General features: G+C 47.3%; 1 pseudogene; it reads left to right on the forward strand.

Moving 5' to 3' along the window:
* The first annotated feature begins 4,153 nt into the window (after window positions 1–4,153).
* Window positions 4,154–13,358, forward strand: part of LOC146184712 (luciferin 4-monooxygenase-like) — a 65,414-nt pseudogene continuing 56,209 nt past the window's right edge.

The raw sequence follows: 13,358 nt of genomic DNA on the forward strand, positions 1-13,358 counted from the left end.
TATTAGGTTTCAAAAATTGTAGCAATTAGGCGACAAACTCAAGCGTGGAAGGGGAAGGAACATTTGGTGTTTGCTTGAGCGCAAATCTGCGTTATATTCTTGTTTGCAAAGCGTGCTACCTCCCGCGCGTTCTACATTGTGCGAGAAAGAAGGTGTGGGTAATACACGGAGTTTTCGTAGCTTTCGCATAGTGCTAGCAGTAGGAACCCACGCCTTGTGACAGGCTGTTTTTTCCAATAGAGTTTGGGGGATTAGGCTTTCTTCACTTTTTCGTACATCTGCTAATTTCAGCGTTTTTACATATTTACAAACTCGTAAGCCATGCCTTTTTAGTATCTGTGCTGATTGGGTGTCTTAGTTCTCATTTGCCTTAATTATTCGCACCGACTGGACAGAAGCATGAAGGAACTCTATGGGGATTACTTTTAAGAAGTTGTGGATACCTTCGATTCCTTCATGGCGCTTTTTTTTTTTAGATTACCTGCATAGCCTAGCCAGACAACACATGACTGAAATTTTTACGTAGTCTAAGCTCCCCATACTTTTGTATCGCAGCCTTATCAGGCGTTTCTTGGCACTAGTGCTTTAACGCGTGTTCAGTTATGTGCATTCTGTCTCGTGCAAAAAAAAAGTTCTTTTTTAAATTGCGCATCACGCTCCCTGTTAAGGCATGGCTTCACGCCAAGAAGATGTTTGTATCATGGCCGATAAATTGCCGCCTGTGTAATACGCCCGAAGGCATTAACCACTGCTTTATTCAGTACCGTGATGCTGGGGTTTTCTGGGACATATTGCGGCGGATGAAAAAGAAGCGGATTGAAATTACGGCATATGGTATTCGCTTTTTCCCTGTTCCAAAGAACTTAGATGGGCCTTATAATTCGTTTAGAGTCTATTTAGTTTATGGACAAGCCGAATGATATACTGTCATGCTGAATAACCACTATCATTGAAGTCTTTATTTCGAGAGCAGTGCGCTTTGGTGCAGGTAGTGTATGCTGCCCTTCCGGCCGCCTAGTTGGCTTTCTTATGGTGGGGAATTATTGTGTTATAGCAGGCTTGCATTATAAAGCCCGGTAATTTGACGCATAGGCTATTTTAGTTTCTTTTCCCGTCAGGTTTTCCTATGCAATAAAGAAAGCAAGGTCAGTGTACTCGCCTCTGGCGCGGAAGATAGTTCTAGTTGTCGCCATGTCACGAGGTTCTTTTCTTAATTTCTATTGCATTTTTTATTGTAGCCGTGTTGTTCTATAGCTCGGCATATATTTTTACATCTTGGAGCCGCTTTTGCTCCTCAAACCAGGGCCAAAGACGAACACAGGGAAATACTAAATCACAGGTCCACCCGGTTTCATGCCATTCAGCCTGTAAAATGAATCGGTATCACCAATCCAGTGTGAAAAATTGTTCCACCTCTGTTACACCCACCGCTTAATGCACGCGATGCCATTGCCGCTGAGCCACGATTCGGGTGCCGTCATCCGCTAGAACTACCGCGAAAAGAGCTTGTCACGTTCCTCCGCTCAGGCCGCACTCTTCCTCTTCGTCCACAGTAACCGCCTTCTTGGCTCTTTCCCTAGATTAAACCATGCTATGAATGCCCATTCTTTTAGGCCATTGACATCCGCCCCCTGCCTACGTAATTGCCGCGGCAATCATCCTCCTTCTCTGCATTGTCCAGTTCTCGTCGTACGCCCCTTCTTCCCTTGTAAAGCCTTCCAGTTAGGATTTCTTTCGCTGACACTGCACCCTCGACCTTCCACGGTACCACTACTCTCTCTCCCGCCTCAGTAGCAACTCTCCTACAGGTTCTTATTGTAACCACCCTAAGGTTGCATCTCTTCCTTCGCTCTTCGACATCCTTCTTCGCGGCGGGCGGTTTTCTTAGCAAGCATCCTTCTACTGCGAATTCATCAGCTCTCGCCATACGTTCCTCCTTTTGCGGTTAACTCCTTCCGGTTAGGCATTCTTCCTTCCCCTGATGCTGCTTCCTCGCACTTCCACTGTAGCACTATTGTCTCTCCTGCCTAATTAGTAACCCTTTGAGTGGTTCCCATCGTAACGACCCTTTGTTTGGCATCCCTTCATTCGCTCTCCCCACTCTCCTCCTGTCCAGATAGTTCTTGTGACAACCGCGGTACGGTTGCTCATTTCTCAGCCCTAATTACGTTCTATTTCTATTATAGCTCCCTTCCTTCCTTACTTTCGCCACTTCTTGATTATCCCAACTACTACTATTACGATGATAAGCCCTCATGATTGGCCTCAGTGGCTGTTTCTTTATGGATACGCAGGGTAAGCAAGAAGCATGGCTGAAGAAATTGTCCCGACCCACTGATTGCTAACAAAGCAAAGCAGTGGTTCTGAGGAAGCCTGCAGATGTTGCACGTGAGGACCTTTCGTTGCGGAAGCGCTAATAGGGAGGCACTAATGTGATGAACTGATACCCGAGAAAAAAATTAGTTGCGATTTAGCTCTGGTTAAACCGAGGGCTAGCGAAAGCTAGGGAGGTATAGTAGTGCTTGAAAGCTCAGCTAGGCCAACATATACGTAGCGGAAGCATGTGTGCCTGGCGCTGGGCTGCCTACTCCTCTCTAATCTAATCTAATCCCATCCAGTCTACTGTAACCCAATTCAATCCAGTCTAATATATTCCAATTCAAATAAATCTAGTGTAATCCTGTCCAGTCCAATCAAGTACAGCTCATTCCAGTCAAATACAATCCAATCCTGTCCAAATCAATCCAAACCATTTCGATCCAATCCAATCCAATCTAATGTAGTTCAATCCAATCGTGTCCAATGCTGAGTTCGATTCCCGGTATAGACGTATTTTTTTTTTTATGAAGAGACCGTAGCTCCTCTTCACGGCGTAGCTGCGGCCACTCGAGATCTCGCTTTGGTCGTCGGAGTATTGCTTTATCAACAAAATCTTCTCCTGCTTGTTTTTGGAGCAGCTGCCTAACAGAGCAAATAGGAAGATGAGTGAGTGAATGACAGATGGACAATCCTGCGGCGAAGCTGAAATGCAACTCGGTGTGCAGTGGGGTTTAACTGGCCACACATGTGCGTCTAGTTACCGTCAACTACCCAAAGCTAGGTGTCCTGCAAAACACCAAAACATCTGTCACACCACTTTCGCACAATAATCAAAGTTAAGCCAACATTTTTTTTTTTTTTTGCTTCTCTCTATTATCTCCACCCGTTCATCCGGTTGACAGCATTACCATACCAAGCCTGACCAAGTGTTTGCAACATCATTCGCAAACGCGGCTGCATTGTATGATATTCGTTTGCTGTCAGTGGTATCTGAGTGCATCTGTGGACCTCGTCCAGCTGGTGAGCCCCTGAGGTTTCTCTGTCCAATTATTTCTGCAGCCCATTTTATTGCGAAAGCAATACTATGCGCACTTTCAAGCCTTCGCGTGACTCGGCCGTAGTTACGTCTTACCCACGTGACACTCGGGCTGGCAGGAGCTGCCAACTGGGTGTCTCGTTTCACATGGGACGTTTATATCAGAATCAGCCTTCTAGGACCTTGGCATTCACATTACCCCTATAGGCCACTAAGGCACGTTCATATGGGTTGGTTAAAGCGGGGCTTTATATGTGGGCTGAAGAAGAAAAAGAGAAGAAGAAGAACGCTCGGTCACCCGTATCTAATGCTTTCGCTCAAGATTTGGTTCAGAAGCATTGAATCCTTGTAATTTTTTATTTCCTCTGGCGGAAAAATAAAGAATTTGTTTAAAAGTGAAGGAAGTATTTAAAGTAATTTTGAACTCCGTATGAATGAATTTGAGCAGCCTTCACCGAATGCGGCAACTCGTGACACATTCGTAGTTAGCCCTCCTTTTGTTACTGCAGTAAACTGTGATTTCATTACAGTTAGTTCCACCCGACCCCACGTATCATAAGCACCCTGCAGACCGGTTTTTCTTGCATCAGATGAGTTCATTCAGCTCATTTCATTTGTGCCGCCGCTGCTAATAACCTGCTGCTTTCAGACGAGATGATACCAACCTGTCAGATTGACGCCGTTTTTTGTTTTTGTCTTGACATTTGCATCTCCCACCAGCACCTATAGGAATGCAACTTGCTGCAGAGCGTTAACACTGCGTTTTTCCTATTCGCTCTTTAACTGCAGCCCGGGAAGAGCACGGAATGGCCACGATCAGCAACCTACCCGAGCAGCCATTACCGTCGGTCTGTAGGACCCTGCAATCAAGAGCATACATTGTTATAGAAGACAACGTGGTGAAGACCTGCGTTACGAACACCGTCGTGCCAGACGTAAACTTCACAACGTTCTTTAGAAATGTATGGGAAAAGCATGAAGACCAAGTTGCACTCGTGAGTATTTAGATACCACTTTCACGAATCACACAAATGGTACGCTTTGATCTTGGGGTTATAGTTCTGGGAATAATTTCAGGGCAATCAGTCTCATCGATATAACCGCTAATTCATTTCGTTTCGTGCGAAAGTATCTTAACACAGCACTAATGGGGCTACAAGTTAGACTGAACGTTGAGAATTTCATAATACCAAATATGACGGTTCTGCCAGACCGAGAGCGTTTATAGACGATAACGTTTCGTGAAATCGAAGTACAGAGGCGCCGCCCCTCGCGGGGTTTATACAACTGGGCCTGCGACATGTCTCCTGCGCTTTCTCTTCGAACGCGGTCTCACAGTAAATGGGGAAATAGCACGGAAGGAGATCGGCGAGTTTAGACATAAATACGAAGTCTCATATATAAAACAGCGCAAACTGACGAAGGAAATTCATAACAGAATCTAGTAGGTGGCTTGGCCAGACAGTTTTATATGGTCTACGCAAAGCCACAAAGCCAAGTAGAGATGAAAGGACAAACACAAGCATGAACTGAGAGAGAAGATTATTCGGCTGCTCTCGCCGTATACTCTTGCATCACAGAAAAAAAAACAGACAAGTATATACGTAGATAATTCTGTATATGCAGATATTTCATGCAGAAATCATGAACCTCGATACTAACGTGTATGTAGAAGTATCCCGTGAGGAAATTGGAGGCTATCCTGTACCTGCAAGGTAAAGTTAGTTTTGTTCCTAAACTTTCGGGATTTGACCTGCCAGGCTACGCCCCTGCAATTACTCTGAGTGACTAAGTGTTAATAGAGTCAATAGGTTGCCTATGCTGATTGGGCTGATTTTTCTCTCATTTTTATTGTCCCTTCCGGTCTTCTCTTTTGGTTGTTACATTCAATTACAGCAATCAATCTTCTACCGCCTTCTTTGGTCGCAGTCTAAGTATTCCAGTGCCCTGACTATGCCGTTCAGTTTGCCGTCAGTTGCTGTAAATCATTTGTCATGTATCATAGCTACTACCGCAGTTTAACTATTCTTCTGAGTTTCTCCCTAATCATTTTAAGTGCTCTTGCGTGTATGCGGATTTTCGGCTCCAGTTTTCACCCTCCATCTGTGTTTTATTGCATTTTTATCCTTCAATTTTTCTTACTGGATACTCAAACCTATCCTTCCACTCTTGTCCTTCTCGCACTATCATAAAGATTTATGCATCCATTGCCTGTTTGACCTGGGTTAGCGCCTCGTCAGTACACCTTTTGTATTTCTCAGCCAAACCGTAGTTTCCAGAGGGAGCCGGAATGGTCCACTCAGCCGAGTATTGTTTGCGTTTGTGCCCTTGGTTCTTCCTATCGCTCCTGCGTATTTAGACGCCGATTGGCACTTGGTTTTGTGTGTGTGTGTGTGTGTGTGTGTGTGTGTGTGTGTGTGTGTGTGTGTGTGTGTGTGTGTGTGTGTGTGTGTGTGTGTGTGTGTGTGTGTGTGTGTGTGTGTGTGTGTGTGTGTGTGTGTGTGTGTGTGTGTGTGTGTGTGTGTGTGTGTGTGTGTGTGTGTGTGTGTGTGTGTGTGTGTGTGTGTGTGTGTGTGTGTGTGTGTGTGTGTGTGTGTGTGTGTGTGTGTGTGTGTGTGTGTGTGTGTGTGTGTGTGTGTGTGTGTGTGTGTGTGTGTGTGTGTGTGTGTGTGTGTGTGTGTGTGTGTGTGTGTGTGTGTGTGTGTGTGTGTGTGTGTGTGTGTGTGTGTGTGTGTGTGTGTGTGTGTGTGTGTGTGTGTGTGTGTGTGTGTGTGTGTGTGTGTGTGTGTGTGTGTGTGTGTGTGTGTGTGTGTGTGTGTGTGTGTGTGTGTGTGCGTGCGTGCGTGCGTGCGTGCGTGTGTGTGTGTGTGTGTGTGTGTGTGTGTGTGTGTGTGTGTGTGTGTGTGTGTGTGTGTGTGTGTGTGTGTGTGTGTGTGTGTGTGTGTGTGTGTGTGTGTGTGTGTGTGTGTGTGTGTGTGTGTGTGTGTGTGTGTGTGTGTGTGTGTGTGTGTGTGTGTGTGTGTGTGTGTGTGTGTGTGCGTGCGTGCGTGCGTGCGTGCGTGCGTGCGTGTGCGTGCGTGTGTGTGTACACGCGCGCGTGCGTGCCTGTGTGCTTTCAAACTTTCAAACTGTGTGCTTCAATTTTCAAACTTCTCGTTGAGAGCAGTAGGCGCCAGCCCTAAGAAGTATTTATGACTAACCTAAAATAAAGTCTGAGACAGGCGGCGCGTAACTGTCGCCAGCAGACCGCATTGCACCTGAACGCGCACAAAAACAGCCAAAGTGTTGCGATGCACAAACTTATGCTCAATGTGACCTAAATGAGTAGGCTGAGAAGCCCTTCGCGAACCTAAGGAATGTCCCGGAAAACTCAGCCGGAACGAAATCGATGGCTCGGTAAGCGCCCAAGTCATTAATAAGCTTTGCAACCCCAAACGCGACGGCCTTGGTGTGAGATGCCATCCTACGCTCACTGTCAAAGATATTACAAAATTAGAACGACACTTAAGCTTTGCCTTTATAGCGGACTCAATAGCATGCGCTCTAGCTGCCTCAGCCGTTACTGCTCTGATGCTGCATTGATAACGCCCACTTTTTTACCTTTTATTACATGACGTTGACGTTTTACCTTGGCACCTTTTCGCTTTAAGGACCAACACAGCTTCATCCCCACGTTTACGACTGTGGGCAGCTTTGTGATGACGCTGACGTTTACAATTGGCATCTTTCGCTTTACGAACTGGAATAGACCTGCATTTACGATCTTCGACACTTTGATGACGTTCCAGCTCGGCTTTCTCCACACACGCACGGCGCTTCGCTCCTGTTTTTCAAGCTCGTACTCTCTATCTCACCTTCGCTTCAACCGTCTAGCTGCCTCATACTGAGCGCTCTTCCCCGTGTTCGCGCGATCCGTCCTACGCACGAAGTCTCCCTGGTTGTCGAGCTCCACCATCACACCAAGACACATCATCAAACGATGCACCCGCACTATTACATGCATCTGGTACATAGTCAGGCGACTCTGTGCAGTGGTACCAGCCGCAGCGTCCATCAGACGTTTTCAAACTCTGCGACATACACACCGCAATACTTTTCACCGCACTGCTTTTATTCACTAATCGCCAATTACTATTCACCCATCAATCAACCGATCACATTATCCATTCACAATCAAACAATCAACACTACCTATATTATACGCATACTACACAAGTGAAATCCATCGTTTTCCGAGATGTTTTCTGCCTCGTCCTTGAAGTAGGCGCAGTTTGCCCTAAAACGCGTAGGTGCCATCCATTTGGCAAAGACGTATCAGGCCTGAAGTTCCAGAAGTCGGCGCGTGATGGCGCCGCTCAAATGTTCCACTGGAATGTTTCTGACTCATCCTTGAAGGCTCCCTCTGAAAGCGACAGCTTTTCGGCAAAATGAATGCAGTGCGCTTCGCCCAATTTTGGGGCTTGTCTAAAGGTTGTTTATAACCTGTGGTAGAAGGTGAAGGTCAAGGAAACTAAGTTTCCCATAGGATTGTAAAGGCAGGGATACGTTAAAAGAATTAAATGTGCGGAGAAAATATTGCACCCCTAGCATGCTTCTTTCGTCCTCTACTCATTAACGTCATTGCTTTTTTAAAGCGCCTTGAGAATAAAATTCTTGCTGCCGGAATCTTCAAACGTTGTTGTACGTGGTGAGTGTTCGAAGAGTCAGAAAATCCCCTACATTTGCCACCAAGAGGCCCCCGCCGGGGTGGTGCAGTGGTAAGACGCCCGACTACTGTGCCGGAGTACCCGGGTTCGAACCCCACCGCGGCGGCGGCGTTTCGATGGAGGCGAAACGAAGAGGCGTCCGTGTGCTGTGCGATGTCAGCGTACGTTAAAGATCCCCAGGTGGTCGAAATTACTCCGTAGCCCTCCACTACGGTTCATCTTCCTCTCTTTCCACTTTAACTGACACCTTCGTCTCTTCTCTTACGGCGCGGTTCAGGTGTCCAGAGAGCAAGTGTGATAGATACTGCGCCTTTCCCTTGCTGTGAACCAATTATTATTATTATTTGCCGCCAAAAGCTCGACGGAAAGCTGAAGAAAAAAATCGCCAAAGGAGAAGCGAAGTTGGGGATGATTATTGAAAGGGAGGGGGGGGGGTAAGGTGAGTTGAGGGTAAAAGGTTGAGGAGGGTCGCGGAGGCATATGCTCAATGGCCGGCTTTGTCAATAGGGGACACGATGCGGCGGTAGTGATGCGTCACGTTTTGAGCGATGCCACAGTCGTAGCGAATCAGCAAGTTGTCCGGTGTTCGACATGGATGGCAACACTGGGCGCGCGGCCGAACAGCAGGAGCGGAGACGACGCTAGGGAGCTCGAAAAGGAGCAAACACTGGCGCCGGCTGTCGGGCTATTTCGGTGTGAGTAAGCGGCTCAGCAACGGAAGGCGGGTTACAAGCTGATGGCATGGCCTCGGACACTTTCTCCGGGATCGTATGTTGAAGGGTCAGTGCCAGATTTGATTGCGGGCTTGGAACAGAGGGAAGGACGGACAGCTATCGAGTGACTTCCTCAATGAAAATAAAAACTGCTTGATCAGGACCTTTAGAGAACTGCTGGCTTCTGCCGTCAAGTAGATGCTGGTAATAGTCTCGGCATGTGCGGAGGGCAACCGGTAGAAGACTCTTCCTCGACGCAGCTCGTTATAGCTATGGCATAGGTTGACAATCTCGCTGACAGAGGTGGGGCTCTGGGTAACAAGCATGTGAAATGCGTCGTCCTCAAAGTCATTGAGCGCATGTTTGATGCGGTCAGTCTCTGTCATGAATACACTGACGCGCTTGCACAAGTCGAGGACGTCTTCTATGTAGGTAGCCAAGCTTTCACCAACCTGCTCGGCATGAGAGCGAGGACGCTGCTCAGCACGACGTTTGAGCATAGCCGGACGTCCAAAGATGTCTACGAAGGAGGTCCTGATAGCGGACCAGGGCCCCCTTGCACAAAACAATCTTAAGACTGTCTTAGCTAAGTCCAGACTTAACTGGAGTCTAAAGAATAGGCCACTAGCATGGACGCTTAAGACTGGAGTCAAGACTGAACTTCAGTCCTGACTTGAATAAGTCGCTTGTATGATTTCGACTCTAGTGCTGTCTTAGTTAAGACACAAGGACACCAGGTGTCTAAGTAGAGAAATTAGGGAAATACAGGGATGCGCTGGCACTGTCCCTGCTGTAAGATGTACACATTCCGTCAATTTTTCGTTGTGTAAAATCCGTGCCATTGCTTTTTGCGGCTTAAGATTGTGTTACGAGGCAAAATGCCCCAAGTGGTTGCTGAGGCCGTTCTGGGAAGCCAAACCCGAAGCGTTCGACGTTCGGAACACGAGCCGTCTTAAATAAGCTTGGTCTTTCTAAAGACACCATTTAAGTCTGGACTTCGCTCGGACTTTATCGTGCAAGCCGGCCCAGGTGTCAAAGTCCGATTCGCGGGTTTGAACCAGATGTTGACGACATCGGTCAAGTAGAAGGCTACATTCGTGAGCTTCATGCTGTCGTTCCACTGGTTGTGAGCGCTCACCTGTCGTAGGATGACAGCCAGTGCTCCATATTGTAGTCGTCCCTGGCATTGAAAATGACAAGATCCGTTTGGGGAAGTGCACCGGGGCAGGTTGCAGGTGGCCGCGAAAAACCGTCTGGTTGGTTGACGTCATATGGCATGGTGGTAGCAAGCGTTTGACTGCGCAGCTCCAGAATGATACCCTTCACCTCTACCAAAAATAGAACGAGTTTTAATGTAGGGAAGCTCGTTTACTAGGGCTAGGCCAAGAGAACCGCTTGCAGGTCCGAGCTCATCCAGCTGGTTCACGCCTCTCGTGCCGGGACGCTGGCGCCACGTCATCTTTACAAGCAGTCCATAACGCCAAAAGGTAGTCATAGTTATGAAATTAGACATGTTCCGCTCTCACCCGTTAATAATTATAAGTTATTAACGACGCGCCACTGTTGTTGCGCACACTCCCAGACACCCTTAGAGTGTGTGGGGGCAGCTGTTCCGGTTTCAAAAGACATGCCCTCGACGAGCGTGGCAAGCTCAGTCAAAAGTCAGCCACCTGTAGTGACAGAAGGGGGTGGCCGTTTGGTGCTCAGCTTTCGCCGTGCCAAGCTAGGGTAAGGATCGGAGTCAGAATTAACAAACAAAACGAACTAAATACACGTCAAGAGACAATACAGAGGAAATCACACAAATAATAATACACAAACAAAAGGTACACAGAAAGGCAATGCAAAGCATGCAATAAATTAGGTTTTCAATAAACACAGAGCCTTTACAAGACTGAACAATATACGAGAGCATCCTTTCAAAGCATCTTTCTCGGTGCAGTGTCTTTCAAGCGGCGCGTATAGACCTCCTTCATGTTTGTAAACAAACAAGGCGATCGAGGTGGCGCTGCTCTCGTCAGCGATCCCACGGTAGGCAAAAAGCACGACCGCGGCCGGTGTACAGTGGCTAGCCGGGGCACTGTGGCCGAGCTTGTCAAGGCAGTGTTATTGTGATTTGCAGGCGCCTTCTAGGCAGACGAAGTGACCATGTGCTAGTATTTCGTGAGCCTCAGCGATGAGAACAGAAGCGATACGCTGAAAAACTCTACGTACACGGCGTGCAGCGTACGGACCCGCACGCCGTACCGATGGGGATTGGGTTCAAGGCGCACAAGAGAAGCGTTGCTGCCAGCCGAGGAAAATGAGCGACGTTGGCATCTATTTTCTGTTTTCTCCCAGAAAATTATGCATGGGACGCATCGAGAATTACAAAGCTTCGGATGCTTACAACTACTTTGAGTCGAGTAAGCTGACGGCGATTTTTCTCGCTCATAAATAGCGCTCGTACCGCGTACGAATAGTCCGCTCGAAGCATCATAGCATAATCGGAGGATTCTTCACACCGAGCGGCAAATGAGCGTTTTTGGTAAGCACGAAGCACCTCGCTAGCGTCGAGCGGCTGTACGGTTAAGATGATTTAGGTCAGTGTGGCAACGGTAGCCTTGAGCCTTGACACCGCACGGTTTGCGTATCATTGCGTTATTGGTTGAGATCAGAACGCTGCGCATCTGTTATATTTGCTTTGTTCGTGGGCGGCTGTCGTCGATAAAGGTAGCAATTTTATTACGGGTAGTCGCGCTGCTAGCTTGCATTACAATTACGAGCTGCAGCGGCCACTGTGGTTCCGTGGGTTCTGGTAAAAACGTCCCAGGAACAAATGGCCCCAAACAGATGCAATGAAACGTACTGCAAAGTCGAGCTTTCCCCTTGCCTGGTGCTTGGCTTATCAGCGATGAATTACGCTCATTGTAATCAACTTTCACTGTTTTTATCTTACATTGTGTTTATTGTTTTAGCGAACATTATGTATATTTTGAACCCCGCCGTTTTATTTTTTTTTATTTTTTTCACGTTCTGTAGTTCTGTTTACTAAAAACGTAGACTGAGTTTCCTTGTGTCTAGCCGCCATAATGTATGCTACAGTGCTTCTTTCTACCCGTCCGCTTGAAATTTGCAAAACATGGCACTGATGCCGTGTGTTCGCAAAGAAAAAAAAAACAACATTATGGCGCCGAAATTTGTGCTGTCGAGGGCAAACACGTCTCTCGAATGTGTAATATTAGCCGGGTGATTAGACCTATATTAAAGAGCGATATTTCCCAGTTTGGAAACTGGGAACTATGCACTGTATAATACTCGCTGGATGTTATAGTGGTGGGGTTTTTTTTTTTTCGTTTTTTTTTTTTTTTTTTTTTTTTAATGCTTTCTCGCCAAGCCTTCTCCAGTTGCTGTAAACCTGTAAAACACCCAGAGGGCATAGTGCCCAAACAATAGTTACATCTATTCTAAAAAAAAAAAAAAAAAAAAGGCATCCAATAAGATGTTCAATTTTTCGCGAAGTGAGTTCCGGGCAGATTTTCAGCCAATTTCTTCAATGACATTTTTTCCTAGGGGCCGCTTCTGATAGGACCTTTCTGGACGATTATTCCGGGGCTATATATTTCAGGGACCTTTTTTTCGTTGCTGTATCTTCTGAGGAACTCTTTTCTGGTGCCGTTTTTACCTTCACCCGTGATTCCGTAGTTAGGGCGGCCCAGTTCGGTCTCGGCCACTGTGACCGCGTTTCAATGTAGGATAAACCCCACAACTCGCATTCACAATCAGCCGCTGTGAATACAAATAAAAGCGCTCGGCATAAATACAAAATGCAGCTCCAGTCTAAATCAGTAGCTGTCAACGTGAAGTGGCAATCTTCATCAGGAAGTAGATTAAAATAATTTGGAGTGAACGCGGGGAAGTTTAGCCATGCAATATGGTACATCACGGATCGAGGAGTGCTACACAGATCACTTGCGTAGCAGCTCACTGCGCTTACATACACAGCGAAAAAACGGGCTTGAGGAACAGTTTACAAAGGTAAAACATCTACGCATGCTCCAACAAAGAAACGCGCAGGTACATATGTTACCTGCGCACCCGCGCCCGCACCAGCACTAAAACAGTACCAAGATCCCATCACGCGTCGTGAAAAGGCCAAACTCGAGATATTCGCGACCTTTGATCCGATAGACCGCTCTGGCGTAAAGGTGAATAAGTTTCAGCTTAGCCGTGACGAAGTATTTGCCACATATTCGATGAGCAGGCGTCGGTATCCAGCCTTGGCGCTTCACCGCGGCGGCCCACCACTGTTTACGGCGACCATTGTCGGCAAGAAACCTATGCAAGCTTACTAAACTTCCTCTTGTTTGTCTTTCAACACATGTCATAGCGACGCGATTAGTCGGCATGGTGCTCTGCATTCCCCGGCAGCAGCAAGCCATCGCACAATCACGGTAGGCAAAGCGACTGAAGCGTGTTTTTGCCTACCACGCGAAAGTCACTAACGACGACAGCGCCACCGCATTTTCGTGACGTAGCCGGAGTGAAGGAGGTCTATAGGCTCGCGCCTTCGCGGCGTGGTCACCCGTCTCAGCCGTCACCGAG

This window comes from Amblyomma maculatum, chromosome 7 (assembly GCF_055883805.1).
Source record: "Amblyomma maculatum isolate TAMU_Amacu chromosome 7, ASM5588380v1, whole genome shotgun sequence".
Lineage (NCBI taxonomy): Eukaryota > Metazoa > Arthropoda > Arachnida > Ixodida > Ixodidae > Amblyomma > Amblyomma maculatum.